Below are 23,307 nucleotides of genomic sequence, written 5' to 3'. Positions count from 1 at the left end.
GATTTACAGAAAAATAAAAAAGAGGACAGAGACTCCCATAGCAGTATCTTATATTAGTAGGATATATTTGTCCCAATTAATGAACAAATAATGATGCACTATTAATGTCTATATTTTATTTAGGTTTTCTTAATTTTGACTTAATGTTACTTTCCTCTTCTAGGATACCATTCAGGATATGATATTGAATTTAGTCTTCACATCTCTTTAGGTTGCTTTTGGTTGTGAGAGTTTCCTGTACTTCCTTGTTTTTGATGACTGTGACACTTTTGAGAAATACCGGTCAGGTATTTTGCAAAATGCCCATTTATTGGGAGTTTTCTGATGTTTTTCTTATGTTAGACTCAGGTTATGTATTTTGAGGAGAAACATCACGGAGCAAAATTGGCATTTTCATATCATCATATCAAGGCTATGACTTCACTGCTGATGCTAATGTTGATAGCTGTAGTGATGTTTCTCAGTTTTTGCACTGTAAAATTATTCTGTTTCTGCCCTTCTCGGTCTTCTTGATTTGCTAATTACTCATACATTTTACTTATTTATGCAATTCTGACTTGGAAAATAAGATGCCCAGAATTATTCACAATTTCTTTCCTGCTCCTGCCACCCTGAACTTTCTCTACTTTGTTATTTATTTATTTATTTATTTTTTATTATACTTTAAGTTCTAGGGTACATGTGCATAACGTGCAGGTTTGTTACATATGTATACTTGTGCCATGTTGGTGTGCTGCACCCATCAACTGGTCAGCACCCATCAATTCATCATTTATATCATGTATAACTCCCAATGCAATCCCTCCCCCATCCCCCCTTCCCATGATAGGCCCCAGTGTGTGATGCTCCCCTTCCCGAGTCCAAGTGATCTCATTGTTCAGTTCCCACCTATGAGTGAGAACATGCGGTGTTTGGTTTTCTGTTCTTGTGATAGTTTGCTAAGAATGATGGTTTCCAGCTGCATCCATGGCCCTACAAAGGACGCAAACTCATCCTTTTTTATGGCCGCATAGTATTCCATGGTGTATATGTGCCACATTTTCTTAATCCAGTCTGTCACAGATGGACATTTGGATTGATTCCAAGTCTTTGCTATTGTGAATAGTGCTGCAATAAACATACGTGTGCATGTGTCTTTATAGCAGCATGATTTATAATCCTTTGGGTATATACCCAGTAATGGGATGGCTGGGTCATATGGTACTTCTAGTTCTAGATCCTTGAGGAATCGCCATACTGTTTTCCATAATGGTTGAACTAGTTTACAATCCCACCAATAGTGTAAAAGTGTCCCTATTTCTCCACATCCTCTCCAGCACCTGTTGTTTCCTGACTTTTTAATGATTGCCATTCTAACTGGTGTGAGATGGTATCTCATTGTGGTTTTGATTTGCATTTCTCTGATGGCGAGTGATGATGAGCATTTTTTCATGTGTCTGTTGGCTGTATGAATGTCTTCTTTTGAGAAATGTCTGTTCATATCCTTTGCCCACTTTTTGATGGGGTTGTTTGTTTTTTTCTTGTATATTTGTTTGAGTTCTTTGTAGATTCTGGATATTAGCCCTTTGTCAGATGAGTAGATTGCAAAAATTTTCTCCCATTCTGTAGGTTGCCTGTTCACTCTGATGGTAGTTTCTTTTGCTGTGCAGAAGCTCTTTAGTTTAATTAGATCCCATTTGTCAATGTTGACTTTTACTGCCATTGCTTTTGGTGTTTTAGACATGAAGTCCTTGCCCATGCCTATGTTCTGAATGCTACTACCTAGGTTTTCTTCTAGGGTTTTTATGGTATTAGGTCTGACATTTAAGTCTCTAATCCATCTTGAATTAATCTTCGTATAAGGAGTAAGGAAAGGATCCAGTTTCAGCTTTCTACTTATGGCTAGCCAATTTTCCCAGCACCATTTATTAAATAGGGAATCCTTTCCCCATTTCTTGTTTCTCTCAGGTTTGTCAAAGATCAGATGGCTGTAGATGTGTGGTATTATTTCTGAGGACTCTGTTCTGTTCCATTGGTCTATAGCTCTGTTTTGGTACCAGTACCATGCTGTTTTGGTTACTGTAGCCTTGTAGTATAGTTTGAAGTCAGGTAGCGTGACGCCTCCAGCTTTGTCCTTTTGACTTAGGATTGTCTTGGCAATGCGGGCTCTTTTTTGGTTCCATATGAACTTTAAAGCAGTTTTTTTCCAATTCTGTGAAGAAACTCATTGGTAGCTTGATGGGGATGGCATTGAATCTATAAATAACCTTGGGCAGTATGGCCATTTTCATGATATTGATTCTTCCTATCCATGAGCATGGTATGTTCTTCCATTTGTTTGTGTCCTCTTTGATTTCACTGAGCAGTGGTTTGTAGTTCTCCTTGAAGAGGTCCTGACATCCCTTGTAAGTTGGATTCCTAGGTATTTTATTCTCTTTGAAGCAATTGTGAATGGAAGTTCATTCATGATTTGGCTCTCTGTTTGTCTGTTACTGGTGTATAAGAATGCTTGTGACTTTTGCACATTAATTTTGTATCCTGAGACTTTGCTGAAGTTGCTTATCAGCTTAAGGAGATTTTGGGCTGAGACAATGGGGTTTTACATTAAGTCACCTAAGGAGCATTAAAAACTGCCATTATCTGCGTTCCACCACCAGGGATTCTCATTACATTGGTTTGAGGTTTGTCCTGAATATCAATAAATTAAAAGTCTCTCCTTGCGATTCCAATATATAATCAGTTTTAAGATTCGCTAGCCTGCAGCAATTAACTGTGGTCATTTTGCCTTATCATTTGTAGTAACACAGCTACAGCTGAGAGGTGATGAGCTGAAAGAAGAGGGAATTGTTTTTGTTCTGTTACTCTATTAACAAAACTTTGGCTTAATCAGCTATGGGTGTAGGAGATGCCTTAAAAATAACTTCTAAAACCCTACTTTTTTCACTGAAAAACTAGGAAAACCATAAAACTACTGTTCTAAGGTAATCTGCAATACGAAAAAATAAATGAAAATATTAATAAGCGTACCTGTGACTGAAAATATTTTAAGAGGTAGATTTTAACATAAAAATTTCGGAAGAAAAGTTATAATCAGAGAGATAAAAGTTGGTTCAGTGATGCACAGAAATTCTGTGACATACTACATACCCAAAGAAATATATGTGATAATATAAATCATGTAAACTACTTTGCTGTCCTTACTAATTTAGGATAATGCTATATGAATAAGTTTAGGAGAAACAAGTACAATGTTCTTTTACATGCATTTTAATTATGGTTAGAGTAATATCAAGGGCTTTGCAGTGAAAAATAATTCAAATACTTAAAAAAACTATGGGGAGAATATATAAGATTTTATATTTTTATGAGCAAGTTCTCTTACTGTTTTTAAATGTATGTTAGGATTAGTGTTAAAAAGCAGCACCCACAGACTGACAACACTCTTCAGATTGAACTAAATCATCTCCATGGAGTAGCAAAAGACACATAGATGTCATCTGTCAATACAGGTCTTAAATGGAGTAGCAAGTGTTTATGTACACACCAGTTCTGAGCGACAAGTGGCTATTTTGACAATCTTTAGTTCTTGACCCTTTACGGAGTTTAAAATTAATAATTATTATTTTTTAAAATTGCTGCACTTACTTATGACAAGTATTAAAGTATAAAATGTATTGGAAAAATAAACCAAAAGTTTTAATGTATTTGATTTTTATTATTATTTTCTGACTATAAACCCTGTAATTTTATGAGCCAGGTTTTCTAGACCCATATAACTTAAAATATGTATAATTTTGCTTTTGGTCCAAGATAGCTGATGACACACTCATACGCATATACAGACACATCTTTTTTTCTGACAATATTTCTTAAGTTAATGAAAAAGTAAATGATTTATGGGCTCTTTAGAAATAAATTACAATGGGAATTCTACAAAACAAAATATATCCACCTGAAAATAAGTCAGATGTATTATGATATCCTACCAAACATGATAGAAAATATATTCTGTGATAAACATTTCAAGATCACTGAATAGATTATGTGTCAACTCGTTCTTTGAGAGTAGGATAACCCTAATGCCCACAACTGAAGTAAACATAATTGATAATTATGAAGTAAACATAATTGAGGTAAACACAAAACTAAGCTGCATGTAATGATATCTTAAAGTATAAATTGACAAATTTAGTTAAAACCTTAGCATATAAAGTCTAATTATAATTAATGTAATGCATCATTGCTAAGTAAAGTTTGTCCCAGGAATGGAATGATCAATAGGTCAAACGAAATATTCTCTTTTTTTTTTTTTTTTTTTTTTTGAGGCAGAGTCTCGCTCTCTCGCCCTGGACTGGAGTGCAGTGGCTGGATCTCAGCTCACTGCAAGCTCCGCCTCCTGGGTTTAGGCCATTCTCCTGCCTCAGCCTCCCTAGTAGCTGGGACTACAGGCGCCGCCACCTCGCCCGGCTAGTTTTTTTGTATTTTTAGTAGAGACGGGGTTTCACCGTGTTAGCCAGGATGGTCTCGATCTCCTGACCTCGTGATCCGCCCGTCTCGGCCTCCCAAAGTGCTGGGATTACAGGCTTGAGCCACCGCGCCCGGCCTGAAATATTCTCATAATTAGTTTAATTAAGTGAATAGCACTATGATTTCACTACTCAGTGATAAAAAATAATTTTACAAACTATAACATAGATTGTATACTTTAAAACAAATACAAATTAAGTACAAAAACCAACAGAAAAATCACTAATAACTAATATTTTGAAACTATAAAAATATTTCCATTAAAGTTAAAAATAAGACTAGAATATTCACTATAATCTGCACTATAAAAGAATACTATAGAGGTTCTACCTGAAGCAATAAACAATTTATAGAATAAATACTTGCAAACCATCTTATTTGCTACCAGAAATACATGTGAAAACATATTCAAATGTAAAATTATTAGACAAGTAAAATGAAATGCTTTCATACCAGAGTAACATATGATAAAATACATGATTATGCTAGACAGCATGGATGACCATAAATATATAATAAACTAAAGGGTTTACTTATAATAAAAAGAAAAACTTTAAAAAACTTTTGAACGCATCCAACAAGAAATGGGTAGGAATTATATTCAAAAACTATACAATGTTTTCAAAGTTTTTATAATGGCATCTAAACAAATAAATACCTATATCATGTTCTCATATATCATAACTACAAATTTCAAATTATTTGCTATAAATAAACTATATATTCAACAAGATCATACTTAAACACTCAAAGTTGATTTTAGGAAAACATGCCAGTGTATTATAAATGTAATGTAAAGTAGTAATCATTCAAAAAATAATAAAATATAATTTAATAGTAATAAATGAGATGGGAGTGAACATACATTTCCCCTACCAGAAATCAAACCTCAAGACACTTTATAGTTAGGGTAATTTAAAGAGAGGTGGTTAGCAAAGAAGAAATCATGTACTCTATTTTTCATTATTAACAGAGTTTGTATCATATGATAAAAATGAAAAAATAGGTCATCTGACAGAGACAAAAAGAGAGTTAGACAGAGGGGGGGAGAGAGAGAGAGAGAGAGAGAGAGAGAGAGAGAGAGTCAAATATTCTAAATGTTATACTCCCTTGCAAAACTTTCAGGGCTGCATTAGATATATTCAAAGCTATAGTCCTCTTTTGCTTTGAATTTATCTTATGAATCCTGTTTAGTCTGATGTCTATAAGAACAAATCTTTACTTTTCTTGTGAATGCAGAGGCAGTCCCAAAAGGGGTTGAGGTGGTAAATCTTGGAGTATATTCAATCATAAAAAGATATTCATAATATGGCAAAAATTGAAGTGTAATAGTCTCTAATTTCTTGCTAACTGTGAAACTATTTCATATATAACTTTCAACAGGTCATCACTAATGTAAAAAAAAGAGAGGTCATATTAAAATTTCCAATAAAGAATGTTTTCATGTTTTGAAAATATAGGAGACAAAATACAATATAACAGAATAGAATCCAGCAACATATTTAGGCATAAGTTGGAATGTTATCTTTTATATAAATTAATGTGTAATCACTCTTTTAAAAAGTACTACATTTAAAGCTACTGGGATAATTATAACTATTCATATTAAAATATTTTTTCTAAATAATACTCTACATAAAATACAGTAAAGACAAAAATCTGATGTAAATCAAAATTTTGGTGATTATATTCACAATATGAGATTTTTAAAATCAGGCATTACATTTAAAGAAAAAGAACATTGAAAAGTAGAAATATTGACAGATTTAAGCAAAAAAAAGTAAAACAGAAAATGTTTTTACATTCAACGTCAACATAATTTTTAAATATGAAATGATCTAGAAGAAAGTACTTGAGGCCGGGCGCGGTGGCTCAAGCCTGTAATCCCAGCACTTTGGGAGGCCGAGGCGGGGGGATCACAAGGTCAGGAGATCGAGACCATCCTGGCTAACACGGTGAAACCCCGTCTCTACTAAAAAATACAAAAAACTAGCCGGGCGAGGTGGCGGGCGCCTGTAGTCCCAGCTACTCGGGAGGCTGAGGCAGGAGAATGGCGTGAACCCGGGAGGCGGAGCTTGCAGTGAGCTGAGATCTGGCCAGTGCACTCCAGCTTGGGTGACAGAGCGAGACTTCCGTCTAAAAAAAAAAAGAAAGTACTTGAAATAAGCCTTTGGGGAATATTTATACTGTATAATAAATTCCTTTTAGACTAAGGTGTGGGGAAAGAAAAAATAATAAATAAATAAATTCTTTTAAATAAATTACAAGTAGACAAACAATAAGAACTCTAGAGACAGAGCATAACTCAGCAATCCAGAGAAGAAGAAATGCAAAAGACCACTAGACTCTTGAAAATATGGCTTTATAAGCTTTTACATTGTTGAGAAAACAAATTTTAAAGATAAAAACTAGGTATCACTTCTCTCATTGAATTTGAAAGTATTTAAATTAGCAATAATATTATATATTAATTGGTTATGTAGAAATAGCATTCAAATATAATGTTGATGGATGTGTGAAGTGATAATTTATGGAGAGCAATTTGGCTATAATTATCAAAATATAATATTCTTTGTTCAATAATTCCTGTCCAGTTATTTATCACAAAAAATAATATACTTGAATTAATTCACAAATATACTTGTTTATACATTTCTTACACTGTTGTTTGGAATGTAGAAAACTAGATGATGTGGCTAGGTGTGGTGGCTCATGCCTGTAATCCTAGCACTTTGGGAGGCCGAGGCAGGTGAATTGCCTGAGCTCAGGAATAGAGACTAGCCTGGGCAACATGGCAAAACCCTGTTTCTACTAAAAATACAAAAAAAAAAAAAATTAGCTAGACATAGTGGCACATGCCTGTAGTCCCAACTACTGGGGAGGCTGACTCGGGAGAATCACCTGAACCCAGAAGGTGGAGGTTGTAATGAGCTGAGATTGCACCACTGCACTCTAGCCTGGGAGACAGAGTGAGAATTTGTCTTAAAAAAAAAAAAAAAAAAAAGCCATTTAATAATGAGAGTATGATTACATAAATAAATTGGGGAGTATCCATACTGAGAGTTGTGGTCCCGTTAAAATTAGTGAGGCATCTTAATTATGTGCACCCTAATTTAAGAAATTGTGATATATACCCCAAAGTGCACATGCACATAATTGCAGACTTAGGAAATAGTCCTTATGATCACTTTCACTTTTTTTTTTTTTTTTTTTGAAGATGGAATCTCACTCTATTTTGCAGACTAGAATGGCCTGATCATAGCTTGGTATACCCTCAATCTCCTGGGCTCAAACAATCCTCCCAACTCAGTCTTCCTAGTAGGTGGGACTACAGATATATGCCATCACACCTGGATTATTTATTTATCTATTTTTTGTTTATTTATTTATTTACTTATTTAAGAACAGGGTCTCACTATCTTGTCCAGGCCATTTGTGAATTTATGGTCTCAAGTAATCCTCCCATCTCAGCCTCTCAATGTGCTGGACTTAAAAGTGTGAACCACTGCAGCCAGCACCACCCTCACTTCTGATGCCAATTTGAAGGTCAGGGGTCTCTAAGACTACCCTCAATTTCAGTTATTCACTAGAAGCTCTAACCAGATATCACTGGAAGCTGTTACAGTGAGTTGTGGTTTATTATCGCAAAAAGATACAGATTAAGGACAGCCAAGAGAGGTTATGCATGGGACAGAATCCAGAAAATTCTTCAGGCAGAGTTCTTCATCCAGCGGAGTAATGAACAGTGCTAACTTTTCTAGCAATAATGTGTGAAAAAACGTGTCAGCCAGAGATGCTCACTTAAGTTTTGCTGTCCAGAGATTCTACTGAGGCTTGGCCACATGGGCATTATTGACTTCCAAACTGGCTGACCCCTGTCTGCAGATCCTTCTAAGGTCAAGGTGATACCAAGTGATCTAAACCTTCCACATATACCAGACTCTCCAGCATGGCACAAAGCCCCCAGGTTCACAAAGTTATGCTTGTCCAGCAGGAAATTTTAAGGGTTTGGAGAGTATCACCCAGGACCCAGGACAAAGTCCAGACCTCTCTTTGGGCAAGGTTAAATTATTTGCTACACAGAATTATTCAAACCTATACTCCAAGGTGTGTTTTTGTGTGTTTAGGGAAAAGTTTGCATATATGTTTTCACATTTAAAAATAATTTGGAATAGAACACATCAAATTGACAATAATTATTAATGAGGAAGAGATGAGAGTCTGAGAATGAAAGAGAATCTTTGGTACTTTACTGTTTCTGTGTACTTTTTACAAGCGTGTATTCATGCAATGCGTTTTAATTAAACATTTAAAGAAAATATATCAGAATACAATTTATTTATTTGTCAAAAATAACATTTAAATATTAAAATTTGACACTGCTAAGAATATATAGTGAACATGTGTTCAAAATTTTATTCAACTCATTAATGAGTGAACCAGTAAAGTTGTAACACTTATTCTAAGAACATTTGGGAAACAGGAGTTTATCAGCTAATTAGAAAGTGCAGAAGTTAAAAAAGTATCAGAACAAGCTTGCTGCTAGGTGAAATTAGAACATTTTCTCCATAATAATAAAATCATACCCTTTGGAGGTTATCTTCCTATGAGACAAAAATCTACTTTTTATCCTGAGTTTTCATAGTATCTGATCTCTGATCTCTGATAAATTTGTAAACAACAAAGACAAACATTGTTCACCAACAATTAAGTAATTTTTGAGTTACTTTGTAAAAAAAAGTCCCAGTATGATATGGACTTATTTCGTTTCTTTTTTTTTTTTTTAAGATGGAGATCGTTCTTGTTGCCCAGGCTGGAGTGCACAGGCGCGATCTCGACTCACCGCAACCTCCGCCTCCCATGTCAAGCAATTCTCCTGCCTCAGCGTTCCAAGTAGCTGGGATTACAGGCGACCACCACCGCGCCTGGCTACTTTTTTTAATTTTTATTTTTAGTAGAGAGGGGGTTTCTCCGTGTTGGTCAGGCTGATCTTGAACTCTCCACCTCAGGCTGATCCATCTGCCTTGACCTCCCAAAGTGCTGGAATTACAGGCGTGAGCCACTGCGCGCCCGGCGATATGGACTTAGTTCTAAGTGATGAGTTATTTTCTTCTCAACTGCATTTAGAGGTATTTATAATGGAATTAATATTAATTAGTTCTCGAGAATGCTATATGTCTGAGAAGACTCATCTCTATGCAGTTATACGTAGAGATCAGATGACACTTTTACCTTTAATATTCTTTGCAGTTTTGATTTTGAAAGCAAAAGATGCTTGTGATGACAATGAGAATAGGTATTAGGGTCTCTATTAGATTATTTGTGTTTAACCTTTGACCCACTTTTCCATAGTAGAATTGTTAATGTAGCGTTAGAAATTGTTTCTACCAAAAATTCATAAAACGCTTGAAAAGAAAAAATGCTGAAGTTGCTATGAATATACTCACCATGGAAAGAATGAAAGTGTAAAAATATATTTTCACTGTGTAGAACATAATCTTATAAAAATGACAAAATTATTGCTTTATTTTCTCTGTTAATAGCATTGATATTAGCTTTAAGTTAATATAGCTCTTTTGTGATTTTGGTAAAAAATCGAAATCAAATGTAAGAAATTAGTCTCAAGTATTACTGTACATTTAACTGATAAATTATAGGTTTATTTAACATAACTTCTTAATTATATTTCTTTAATTTGATCATCTCTTAAGCATCCTGAAATTATTTAGTGATTATACTTCACAAGACACAATGTAGGGAAATAGTTTTACTTTAAGTTTTAAAAGTTGTATTAGTAATGACACATTTATTTTAGGGAGAGATTTATTTTTAACCGCTTTGTGTTGTAAAAATTTTATTAGGGTTATTCTGTAATTATAAAAGGAACTCTTTCTTTCCCCTTTCCCAGCAATTGTTCGTTTTATTATCTTAGGGAAAATAAATGAACAAAACAAAACCTCTAAGAGCTAGATTAAGGGAGCTTGCAACAATTATGAATAACTTTTAATTCCTTCTTCTCTTTGGAAAGTTTTCTACCATGCCAATCTATGTCAGAACTTTATCGTCATTTCCAGTCCCAAACTTACAGGCTCAAATTGGTATTAATGGCTGTCATGAAGCCCACAAAGAACCTCATGGTTTGTTCCCTAGGCTGCCTACTTTTTAGTTTATAAACATGGTGTGTTACTTCCTGCATTTTAGCATTTTGTTTTTCTCTTGCCAGCAATGTTTTTCCTTCTTTGATAATGAAAAAAAAAAAAAAAAGACCGGGCGCGGTGGCTCAAGCCTGTAATCCCAGCACTTTGGGAGGCCGAGACGGGCGAATCACGAGGTCAGGAGTTCGAGACCATCCTGGCTAACACGGTGAAACCCCGTCTCTACTAAAAAATACAAAAAGCTAGCCGGGCGAGGTGGCGGGCGCCTGTAGTCCCAGCTACTCGGGAGGCTGAGGCAGGAGAATGGCGTAAACCCGGGAGGCGGAGCTTGCAGTGAGCTGAGATCCGGCCACTGCACTCCAGGCCGGGCGACAGAGCGAGACTCCGTCTCAAAAAAAAAAAAAAAAAAAAAAAAAAAACCGTAGTCAATAAACAAACAAACAAACAAACAAAAAGTAACCCTAAAGAAAGCTGTCCATTAGACCTCTCCAATTAACAAAAATGGCCAGAGAAAAACACTAATAGAAGGAAAGAAAAAGACCTTTGGTAAGAACATAAAGAAAGAACAGTGAGGATCACCCAATAAAGCCATTGAAGTTCTGTTAGACTTCATGAAAGCAGCATGAGATTGGAGGACCAAATCAAAGCCTAGATTATAAATTCCTTATATTTATTGTATTCATTCATTCAGGCTAATTTAACAAAATATCACCAACTGGGTGGCTTATAAACAACAGAAATATATTTTTTACCAGTGCTGGAGCCTGGGAAGTTCAAAATAAAGAGCTAGTGGATTAAGTATCTAGTGAAGGCTCACTTCCTTAAATGTGCGCCTTCTTGCTGTGTCCTCACATGATGCAAGGAACAAGAGGTCGCTCTCTGTCTCTCCAAGGGCTGCTTTTATAGGACATTAATTCTATTCATGAGAATGGGGCCGTCACAAAGTCCCCAACTCCCAATAACCATTATTTTGGAGGCCAGGATTTCAACATATAAATTAGAAAAGACACATTCAATCTATAGCATTTGTTATAAACATACAAAAATGTTCAGAAGTTACAAATTTATATTTGTATATATATTTATAATTGTAACATTGACTTTCTGACTAATATTAATATTGATAGACATTATAGGTACTATAGATAGGGATAGTGATAGAGATGTAGTTTCCATATTTTCTTGAAAAAAAAGTCTTTATTGTAGGTAAAAATACAAGTTCAAATAATTTGTCATTAGGGAATTGAAAATTAAGAAACTAAAATGCGGCTGGGCGTGGTGGCTCAGAACTATAATCCCAGCACTTTGGGAGGCCAAGGTGGGAGACTTACGAGATCAAGAGATCAAGACCTTCCTGGCCAACATGGTGAAATCCTGTCTCTACTAAAAATACAAAAATTAGCTGGGCATGGTGGCACATGCCTGTAGTCCTAGTTACTTGGGAGGCTGAGGAAGGAGAATCGTTTGTACCAGGGAGGTGGAGGTTGCAGTGAGCCGAGATCATGCCACTGCACTCCAACCTGGCAACAGAGCAAGACTCTGGAAAAAAAAAAAAAAAAAAAAAAAAAAAAAAAAGCTACAGCACATTTATTATAATGGCTAAAATTATTTAAAAGCAAAACCAAATGCTAGAGAGACAAAGCAGAGCATAAAAACTCTAAATCATTGCTCATTGCTGGTGGGAATACAAAATCATACTGCCACCATGAAGGGAATTTAATAATTTTTACAAAGCTAAACATAGTTTTATCATATGATCACATCCTAGGTACTTATCGAACAGATTTGACAATTATGTTCACATAAACTTTGCATATGAGCATTTATAGCAGCTTTAATCGTCATTGCTCAAAACTAGAAGCAACCAAGATGCCCTTCAATGATGAACAGATTAACTGTGGTGCATCTATACAATAAAATTCATTCAGCACTAAAAAGAAATGAGCTATCACGCCATGAAAATGCATTTATAAAACTTAAATGCATGTGGCTGAGTGAAAGAATATAGTCTGATACGGCTACATGCAATTCCAATTGTATGACTTTCTGGAAAGGAAAATCTCTAGACACTAAAAATACCAGTGATCTTCATAGGTACAGGTAGAAGGAGGGAGTTAAACAGGTGAAACAGGATTTTGTGTGGTGAAAACAATACATATGGTATTGTAATGTTGGATGCATAAAATTATACATTTGTCAAATGTCACAAAATTTTACAGCACGAAGAATGACACATTGTTTGCAAAATTAAAATGAATCATTTGGTAGATGGGAGAATCTTAGGAAGGAATGAAGATGATCACAAATAAATCAAACTGTATTACAAATGTATGGAAAAACTTTGGTGAAGAGGCTTGGCAGGTGGAGGGAAATGGTTAACTATGTAGCTTTGGATATGAGTAGAGTTAGTAACACTGAATACAAAAGGAACTGCACATAAGCAGTGGCAAAAAAATCTAAAGAAATCTAAAGAAACTCTGGAGGCCTGGCACGGTGGCTTACATCTGTAATCCTAGCACTTCGGGAGACCAAGGCAGGCAAACTGCTTGAGCCCAGGCATTTGAGACCAGCCTGGGCAACATGGCAAAAGTCTGCCTCTACAAAAAAATACAAAAAATTAGCCGGGTATGGTGGTGAGTGTGTGTAGTCCTAGCTACTCAGGAGGCTGAGATTGGAGGATTGCCTGAGCCCAGGAGGGGTCGAGGCTGAGGTGAGCTGTGATGGTGCCACTGTGCTTCAGCCTGGGTGACAAAGTGAGACCCTGTCTCAAAATAAAAATAAAAATTATAAGTAAAAACTGTGAGTTTTAGTTAATAATAATATATCATTATTATTTTATTAATTGTGGCAAGTTTACCATATTAGTGTAAGGTGTAGTAGAAACTGGTTGATGGGGTATATGTGGATTATCTCTACTATCTTTTGAATTTCTCTGTATATCTGAAATTTGAAAAAAGAAAATATCTTCTAAAAATGAATAGAATGCATTTATGATGGGTATGATTATTCATAGAAATTTATATTATCTTTGTTTATAGTTAGAATTTTTTCTTAACTAAACTTGATTTCTTTTATCAAATAAAGCAAGAGCAAAAAGATGGTTATTTTTCAATAGTTGATAAAGGTTGAACACATGGGACACAATGTGTGAATATGATTATTAGTCATTCATGCTATCAATAATATTTCCATGACAAACTCCCAAACACAAAGATGCTTTCTATGCTATCATCTGGGGAGAGAGGATACTCAAGCAGTTCTTACAATTATAGAAAAAAATGATTTCATGTACAAACTTCAAATTCTGACACAAAAATGGATTTAATTTGAGGAAAACATCTACAATATTGATTAAAATAATAATTTCAAGCAGAATGTGGTCTATACTGGGCAAAGATAATAAATAGAATAAATACAATTTCAAATGCAAAGTTCTATCCACATGAACCATGGATTCAATGACGTTTAGGGAACTGTGGTTTCTTAGGAAAACACAATCTTGGCTGTTTAGGAGCTTAGAGATTTCTTTAGCATTGTATCTTTTATGAAGTGGATCAAAGCAATCCAATAAATGCAGTTAATAAATAATTGATGTCTTAGATTCTATAATAAGAAATAGATTCAATTACATATAAATTGAAGACAAGTTTACTTGCCATCTTAATGACATCTTCATAAAACTTTTAAATACATGAATTTGTTTTCTACATATAATTCTTACAGTCTACTAACATGCTGTTTGGTAAATGTTATTATCATTACCATCTATGGAAGGAAAGTAGGTTCACAGAGGTTAAATACATTGCCGCAAGTCATACTGCTTGTGGTAAGAAGGCTTGAATTTGACTTAAATTTTATAAATCAATGAGTAGGTGATTTTATTTGTCTGGTTGGTTGGTTGGTTGGTTGATTTTATTTTGTCTTTAGAAACCCCAGTCCTCTCTGAAACCCTGAATGAAGTACACTAAGCAGAAGAACACATGGCTATTAGTCAGATTGATCTTAAATTATTAAATATATTTTATGCTACATATATAGTTATGACTAAATAAGTTGCTTAGTAGTCTGATAGAATGTGAATACCCACATACATTTTATTAACTTCCATGTACACATTTTGGAATATATTATTCTCATTAACATCCAGATCATTGTTCCAAATATGATTAAGCTTCAGACTGGGGTGAAGCCCAACGTTTATGCACTACCTTAAAAGGCAGATTATAATCCTCATAAAAATTCAGTATCAAACATAAAAACTTGCTGCTGTATGTAGGCTGCCATATGTCAAAGGAAACAAACTATAAAGGCTGAATATATGTGAATAAAATTTGCTTTTGAAATAAAATAAATCCTTTAGCAATAGTAGAATGATACATATTCAGTGATGATAAGCATCAAATCATAGGTTTGGACAGAATCTTGAAGCATATGTAAACAGAGTACCTAGCTTTGCTTAAATTTTATTTATAATATCACAGCCAACCCAGGTCAACATTTGTCCAGCATTTTTGTATTTGTTTGCATTTTGATGTGCTTTATTTTTTTGAAAACTCCAGCAGCAATATTTTCACTATATTTCAAAGCTATCAAGTCTTTCTTGAACCATGTTGTTAGAAGATGTCTATTCTTAGTACCTGCCAACTCTCTCTCTTATAGCTTCTATATACCATGGTAAATTTTAATCTTGGGACTAGCAGAAATACCAAGTCTTTCACTGAAGACTGAACAAATATTTACTAAGAGTTTGCTAAGAGCCAGGGACAGCAGTAGTAAAATCCTGGGGTTGACACTATATATTAAATATAGGATCTGCTGTCAGAGTACTTGATCTCAATGCTACAGGGTTTTGAGGATACAGGGTATACAAAAATTCTATCCCCTGTGCAGTTCATGTTCACATATGAAGACAATGGGAAAAATAATTTCAAATACATCAAAAGTTAGCAAGCCTAACAAGAAACAAATAATGACTAAGAGGGATGGGTCATTAAAAGTTCCATATGGTTCTGAAAGAACATGTTCCCCAACTTTCTGTGTCATTTCAGTATTGTCCTTAAAAGTATTTTAACAAAATATAGTTTTATATAGACATTAGTTTCTTTTGCAGTCACCCTAAGAATACACTAATATTTTAAATAATATTACTATTAAGAAAGCGACACTGTAACAATATTGGTAGGAAAGGTGATTAAGTAGCTTACCAATATTGGTAGATACTAGATTAGCATCCAGAAATCAATAACATTGTTATATATTAGTAATTATTAATTAGTGATTATTACAAAACCACAATAAAAAATAGATATTATTCACAATTGGCAAAAATTGCTTTCTCTTACTGTTTACATTCCAAGGAAATGGCTCCCAGATCCTTGAGAAACACATTCCTAGGTCACAGAGCTGACAAAAGTTGTATATAGTCTTCAAAAGAAATTATATACATTCAAAGAGAGGAGATAGTACTTAAAATTACATTTTTTAAAAATAAATGCTCTAAGAAAAAGAAATAGAGAGCAATCTCTTCTTTTATTTTCATTAGAGAAAAGTAAGACTCTTATTTTCAATTTGTATTTGTCCTTATATGCCTCAGGCTTTAACCACGGAAGCAATGGAAAGATTTAAAAAATAAACAAAACACCAAAAGTACTTATTACTAAGAATAGCTGAAATAAGACATACCAGAAAATTATATAACAAGGAAATACTACCGACATATGTAAAAAAGTTACTGTTTAAGGTATATAAAGAAATTGTGCATATTTATAAAAATGTCAAATTTTTAAACACATAGTATTCAATATAATGAATATATTTTAAAACTTTGAATAAACTGAACAGCTATTCAACTTTTCTTTTAATAAATGAAGTTATGTAACATTACATTAATTAAATCATACCATTTTACACATGAGGCCAAAAAAACAAAACAAACTCCAAGCCAAGAATATCCTGGATAATGGCTGCTGACAAAACCTATTCTTTTTTTTTTTTTTTTTTCTTTTTTTTCTTTTTTGAGACGGAGTCTCGCTCTTTCGCCCAGGCTGGAGTGCAGTGGCTGGATCTCAGCTCACAAAACCTATTCTTATAGCTGGTTCTGCCAAGAGCAGGGATATCTGCACAGTATTCCTAGCCAATCCAGAATTTTTTAACAACATTCCTTTTTCTTAATAAGGTATTATTTTTAATTTCCCCGACTAAATAGCAAAGTCTTTATTGCTAATGGAAAATTTACTGGTTGTCTCTGGATAGTCATTCAAATGCTAACCAACCACCTACATTGTATATTAAGTGTATGTACTTAGAGCACTTCCAAATACTAACTCACCACAGAAGAATGAAGACAATAAAACTCATAACACAGAAATGTATTGCTTTGTCTAGCTTAAGTATTTTAAAGAAAATTAAGCACAGTTTAACACTGAGCTTTAAAATAATCTAGGAAACTCTTGTGTCAGTTTCTGAAATACAGATGACTGTAGAAGAAAATAGGTGTCTGAGGTGGCTAAGATTTGTGTATAAACGTGGTAATACAGCAATGAAGGTAATAGAAATCAAACTTCTGTTTTGAACAAGTTAATTTTAGGTGGAAGCTTCAATGAGGTAAGGCTATTTGTCTTTCACTAATGATATGCACAGAGTAGCATAGATAACAAGTGGAGGAGATATAGAAATAAAGGAAGATCACCTGCAAGAAAACAAGGGTATACAGAGCTTGCTAATATGAGGGAGTTAGTCACTATCACTTTCAGTTGGTAGACTCAAAGGCAGACAAAAATGTGATAAAGCCTTACAGTAGAGAAAAGGGAAAAGGGAAGCCTGATTGGAGGCTGTTGGCCCGGGAAAGCTGGAGGTGGGCTAACTAGATCCTTAGGGACTGGTTTGGGAAGCAGATTTGCCTGTCTCTGGTTGGTCCCACATCAGAAGCAGGAGTAAAAATTAGGGATGCTGTCAGTTATTAATTAAGTCCTGGCTTTTGGGGGCTTATTGCTACAGATGTTATGGCTTTACCTCCCTTACAATTTGCTGCAGAGGTGATAACTTGCCTTTCTAGTCTGGTGACTGCCGATTATGGGTCAAAGTTCTATTTTCATATACAGAGTTGTCATTGTCTGTCTATACAGTTTCTTAGAACTGAAGTATAAACCCAATACGTCTGATTCTAGACTTTGTGATATTAACTGCTACAGTATGTTGCCTCTGTAACAGAAATGTGTGAGCTCTGATTCAAGCAGTGGTAAGAATAGCTACTGGGCAGGATCTCCTCTCAGGACTTTCAAGGCTAAGGGTTACCAAATTGCAAAGTGGCAGTGTGGCTGCTTTCCCAGGCACTAATTCTATATGGATTACAAGCACAAACCCCAAAACCTTTCTTTCTCACAAACCCCAAAACCTCTTAGGTTCCAAACAAATCTCACAATATAGAGTCAGGCTGAGCCCTGGAATCTGTCACTTACAGGCCCTATTATACTTCCTTCTCTATTCTTCTCCCAAGGCACTCTGCCTCTTGGCCTAGACCCATAAACACACAAAAAGTTCTCAAATATCCAGATTATTGAGTTTGTTTAACTCCAGAGTGTTCTATAGATATGAAACACCAAAGGACATTTAACTGTTTCTGATAATGTAGAAGGGAGTATTTGGGAAGAGGCAGGAAATCCATTTCACTCCAAAGTAATTCACTTTCCCTACTGCTGCCCACCTGACATTTCTTTCACTAAGCAGAGTATTAAAAAATAAGTCAGTAAAATAAATAAGTTAAGGTGTAGCTTGGGCATTATGCCAGAATTTTGTTTTCATACTTGTTCTTTTTAACTTCGGAATTTTCTTTCAGATAAACCCCAGGCTTAGAAGCTAGGCGTGATAGCAATTGACATATTAAGATTTTTTATTGAAAATATATTTTATTCATAGTAGGTACTCAAAACTACAGGTAGTAAATTTATTCTTCATAGACTTCAATGAATTAAATGAGAATGTTATGTTACAGAAGGCTAAGAGAAGCCATAAAAGGACACATTTATTGAGCAGAAATATTAAAAATAAATGTGTAAATGAAGAAAAAACTATATTGTTTTTGCTTCTGTTTTGTTTTCAGGTGAGTGGGAGTGTCAATAAGGTTGTCCTTCTACCTGACAGAATTCATTTACATGTCTACAGCTCACAACGTTGATCAAAGCTCCCGCTAGAATCAGAATCAGACAATGTGGAAGGGTAAGCTCTAAACAATGTGCCCTCTGTCTCATTGAAGAATAAATTTGCCGCTAGAGTGTCAATAACGCCAGCGTACTTGAATGTAACATCAGTTTTATAAAAAACAAATGAAACATTTTTCTCTTATTCTAAACATGATACATCTACTGATAGCTTTAAATATATTCTCTCGCAAGGCAAGAGTTGCAAACTATGACTGGCCCACATGCCAAATCCTATCTGTGGCCTATTTTTGTAGGGCTTCTAAGCTAAGAATTATCTTTCCTTACATTTGTGAAGGCTGTAGAAAAAAAAAATACTATGTGACAGAAACCATACGTGGCACATGAAGTCTAAAATATTTATTATTTGGCCATTTACAGAAAGGTTTGTCTCTGCTTTTAATGAACTGACTTTCTTGAGATAAGTTTACTTTTTCATGGCACAATCAATATATTGCCCACTCTAAAATTTCTCTGTTTTTCAATCCATAATTTCCTCTCCCTCTAAATTTTTACCTGCCTAATTTTTTGGTAATTATTTATTAATAATTGTCCACTGATATGTTGTACTTTCTCTTACAACATATGTCATCTGTGTACTAATACAATTCCTTCTCCATGGTAGGATTCATTAAATATGTAGTGTTGCTGATTTTGTAGATGAAAACAAAACATGTTCACACCAAAGAATATTCCCAGGCAGGAAGAAAAGCCTTTTTTTTTTTTTTTTTTTTCCTAAAAATCCTAGTGAAAATTGTCCTGAGAAACTCGTTAGTAGAACATGGAAGTACCTGCCATGTAAAGAAGATTGGTATCTCATCCTCCTGTTGAACAAGACCAACTGAAGACACAGCTGTATTGTTCAGCTTTGCATCTACTGTGATTGTGTGAAGACAATGGCAAAGCTATGATAGTCAATCAACCTGCCTTCTTTCCATTTGGTAGATCTACACCGAATGCTTTCTAGCACATCAATTGTATAGTAAGTAGCTGTCCTAAAGCCTCTACTAGTACCATACTTAAGAAGTCTTGCTGCAGCAAGTTTTCTATTTCAGAGAACTATGTACATGGGAGAACTCCCAAAGAGAATCCACATGTTTTGCACATACTTCCCACAAGAGAGTCTGCATTTAGAAATCAGTCACATGGAAGTCATCAGTGGTCAATCTGTAGTGCTCAGAGAACAAGCATCAAGAAACAGAAAGAGGACTCATGAGACAGTGAAATAGATATCCTCTTCCTCCTGCCAAATACAAGACAGCTATATAAGTATTGCATGCAAAAGGGATGTGAGAGGAAGCTAACCATGCTCCCACTTAGTCTACAGGAGGAACACAAAAGCTACCCAATTAAGTTGCTCTTTTCTGCACAGTGACTATGAGGAGTAGGAGGGTGAACTCTGGGTTTTCCATGAATGTAGACTTTTAATGGGGCAGGTTTTAGTCACTGAAAGCTACTTGGGAATTATGCAAGCTGACCAACATGTCATTCAAAATCTGATGTCTGACAGAGAGGAGAGATTAGCATAGAATATTTGGGTACAGAGGCTGAGCATTCAGCTGGATGTAGTTTGTACACAAATGAATTAAACCTGGTTAATGCATTGATTATCCTTAGAATTATTCTTATTTATTCTATTGGAATTTTCCTTCTTTAAATTTTAATTACTTCAAAACATTTATTTCTATATGTGAAATCATTAGGTGATAAAACTCTATTTATTTTGAAGTGTACTCGTACCAAATGCTTTTGTGTTTCTGTTTGTGTTTTCTATTTTATTTTATTCAGATGTATTCATATCTGAGAGTAGGTTTAATGTGGAGTAGATCTTCATTGCGAAGGTTTAAATTTGTTAAGCATAATTTGTGCATACCTTTTCTGGAGACTAAAAGATAGCAAGGGCTCCAAATTTGAAAAAGAATATATTTCTTCATCTGCCACACAAATAGAGGATGACATTTGAACATCACTATCAGATACTAATTCTCCATGACATAAAACATAATTTTCTCCCAATTGTACTGACTTCTGTGTCCATTTGATTAACAATGAATGGCTTGCACCTTGCCTTGGTTAAAACAGAAATCTCCTGACATTTGCAATAATTCAATTTTGTAGAGAAAAAAGGAAAACTAATGCTACCAGATAACCTTAGGTCCACTGGATAGTCAACTGGACTCAGAGAAGTTTCTGCTTTTGCTTAAAGTTATGACAAACTCTGGAGCTTGTCATCTTGCTACAGATTCCACCCTACCCCACAGGATTCAAGGTATTTAAAATGCTTTCTCCTCATCTCCTTGAGTCTCCTCATTCTTTCTCTAATTATTTAACAAAGTTTAGGGCTCCTTTATGGTCTGAGCTGAAGGGTACTATAATATACATGGACCTTATCCTATTGGGAAGCAATGAATTTCAGTCCAGGCAGTCCCATATTAACAGTGATTTTATACTATTTACAAATAATGGGTAGAATTAAATAAGTTATTTACTCTATACCACTCAGTTTCCTCATCTGTGAACTACAATGTTTATCTATGAGATTGTTATAATTGTTGTGTTTGATAGTCCAGAAGTATTCATTCAGGACATATTTGAGCAAAGCTTGTCTTGACTCTGATGTAGAGGGTACCAGACCTTTTGGAATTTACAGGCCAGTAGGGACAGATCACGTATAGCAGGCAAACAGATACAAATATAATTAAAAATCATAAAACACTGAAAATAAAGTTTAAAGACATGCTAGGGTGGGAAAAACTGGAATAGAGAGCATAACACCTATTTATATTGGGTACGCATGGAGTGAGTGGGATTAGAGATCTAAAGATCTGAGAAGTGGTCCAGCAATATGATCACAATCAATTGCTAAGTTTCCAAGACAGAAATGAACTTGGCAATTAAAACAAAAAGTCACAGGGATATAAAACATTCAACCCAGTGCTAAGCATGCAGTAGTAATTCAATAAATGCTAATTTATTTATTCTTCTTTCCCCATTATTAAAGTAATTTGCCATTAGGTTTTTTGTTATTCTCCAAACTTAATTGTGAATCTTGGTCCCATCATATTAGCTGTACGATTTGTGCATAATTTTGAAGTCATTAAAATAACTACAATTTGAATTTCATAAAAACATTAAACCATGTGTAAGAAGAGCTAGACTACCACGTCAAAATAAACTCTGTCTGTCGGTCTATAAAAATCGGGGTTATACAATCCTTAGCTATGGAACACAGTGAATTATGAGTTGTGGCAAGTGATGACAATTGCTCTTGATGTTTTATAGTAATATCTCCAATGCTAATATATGATTAGGATACAATTTTGTTGAATTAGTGTGAAACACCTGATCATGAGTTCTGAATGAGGAATTAGTATGTGTGTGCCTATTTGAGAGGGAGGGAATGATAACCCCTAAGAAACCAGAGTCTGGGCTGATCACCATGATAAGCTGTGTGTTTTCTCAGACATATTGTTTTGGCTGCGAATTTGCCCAATTCAATATATTTCCTCTGTTTTGTGTGATGAGGATATGTTCATTCATTTTCATATCATCCTATTCACTGGATTAATATAATTGTGAAGGTGAAATGAGACAATTAAGAAAGTGAGTACTCATAGAGATAGTTATCAGTTACTAATGACCAACTGAAAATTTAGGTGTAATGTTTAAACCTGGATATGTGTAAATCTGTGTTCTTCTATGAGATTATGGACCAGGGAATAACAGAAATCATAAATATTTATTTTTTGGACTAACTTCTCTGGTCCCTGTGACTCTTTAGTTTTGGTCCCTTAGTGATGAAGGCATCCAGTGGGTGGCAGCATCAGAGAAAATCTGGCTGATGTTCCTCAAACTCAGACTCAGACTGATTTACAATAGAAAACAAATTAGACTAATTTTGATTTAAGCTGCGGGCTGCCGAGGTCACTGAGAATTGGTCAGTTATTTTCCCTGAAAAAAAGCCAAGTTGTGAGAACAAATTCAATTTAGGGCTTTTTGATTAAGATGTTAAGAACAGCACAAAGAAGAAGAAGATATCCTTTGCCTCCTTTCTATCCATGAAAGAGATATATATATACACACATACACACATATACATATATATGTGTAAAATATATACATATATATTGCAAAGTTTTACCTATAGCTCATATGGTGCCCTTTCCCAGTATGGATATTCCAGAGGACTATTTCTTACTATCTCCAGTTACATACTATAGAATGCCACCACCTCCATAAGATTGAATTGCAAATTCTTGCCAAGGTCGTATATGGCTCCTGAAGATGAGGAGAATAGCAGTGGAAGAGGATGGGCTGAGGAAAGCCCTAGTCACAATACTATTAGCAAATCCACTGAAATTTTGAGATATAAAAATGTGAAGAAATACATTTCTGGCCAATAATTATATCCACACAAACAGAAGGACTTATTTTTAAATTACAATTATCTC

At 34.8% G+C, this 23,307-nt stretch overlaps 1 long non-coding RNA gene across 1 annotated transcript in view; it reads left to right on the top strand.

The window, feature by feature from the left end:
• The window catches only part of LOC115894352, a 60,530-nt gene that overhangs the window by 37,066 nt on the left and 157 nt on the right, over window positions 1-23,307 (top strand). The window contains exons 2-3 of the long non-coding RNA XR_004054460.1: window positions 18,760-18,875; window positions 20,975-21,125. This is a non-coding gene — a long non-coding RNA (uncharacterized LOC115894352). The remainder of the gene's footprint in view (window positions 1-18,759; window positions 18,876-20,974; window positions 21,126-23,307) is intronic.

Source organism: Rhinopithecus roxellana, chromosome 17 (assembly GCF_007565055.1).
Source record: "Rhinopithecus roxellana isolate Shanxi Qingling chromosome 17, ASM756505v1, whole genome shotgun sequence".
In the NCBI taxonomy this organism is placed as follows: domain Eukaryota; kingdom Metazoa; phylum Chordata; class Mammalia; order Primates; family Cercopithecidae; genus Rhinopithecus; species Rhinopithecus roxellana.
This window is presented reverse-complemented; position numbering and strand designations above follow the sequence as displayed.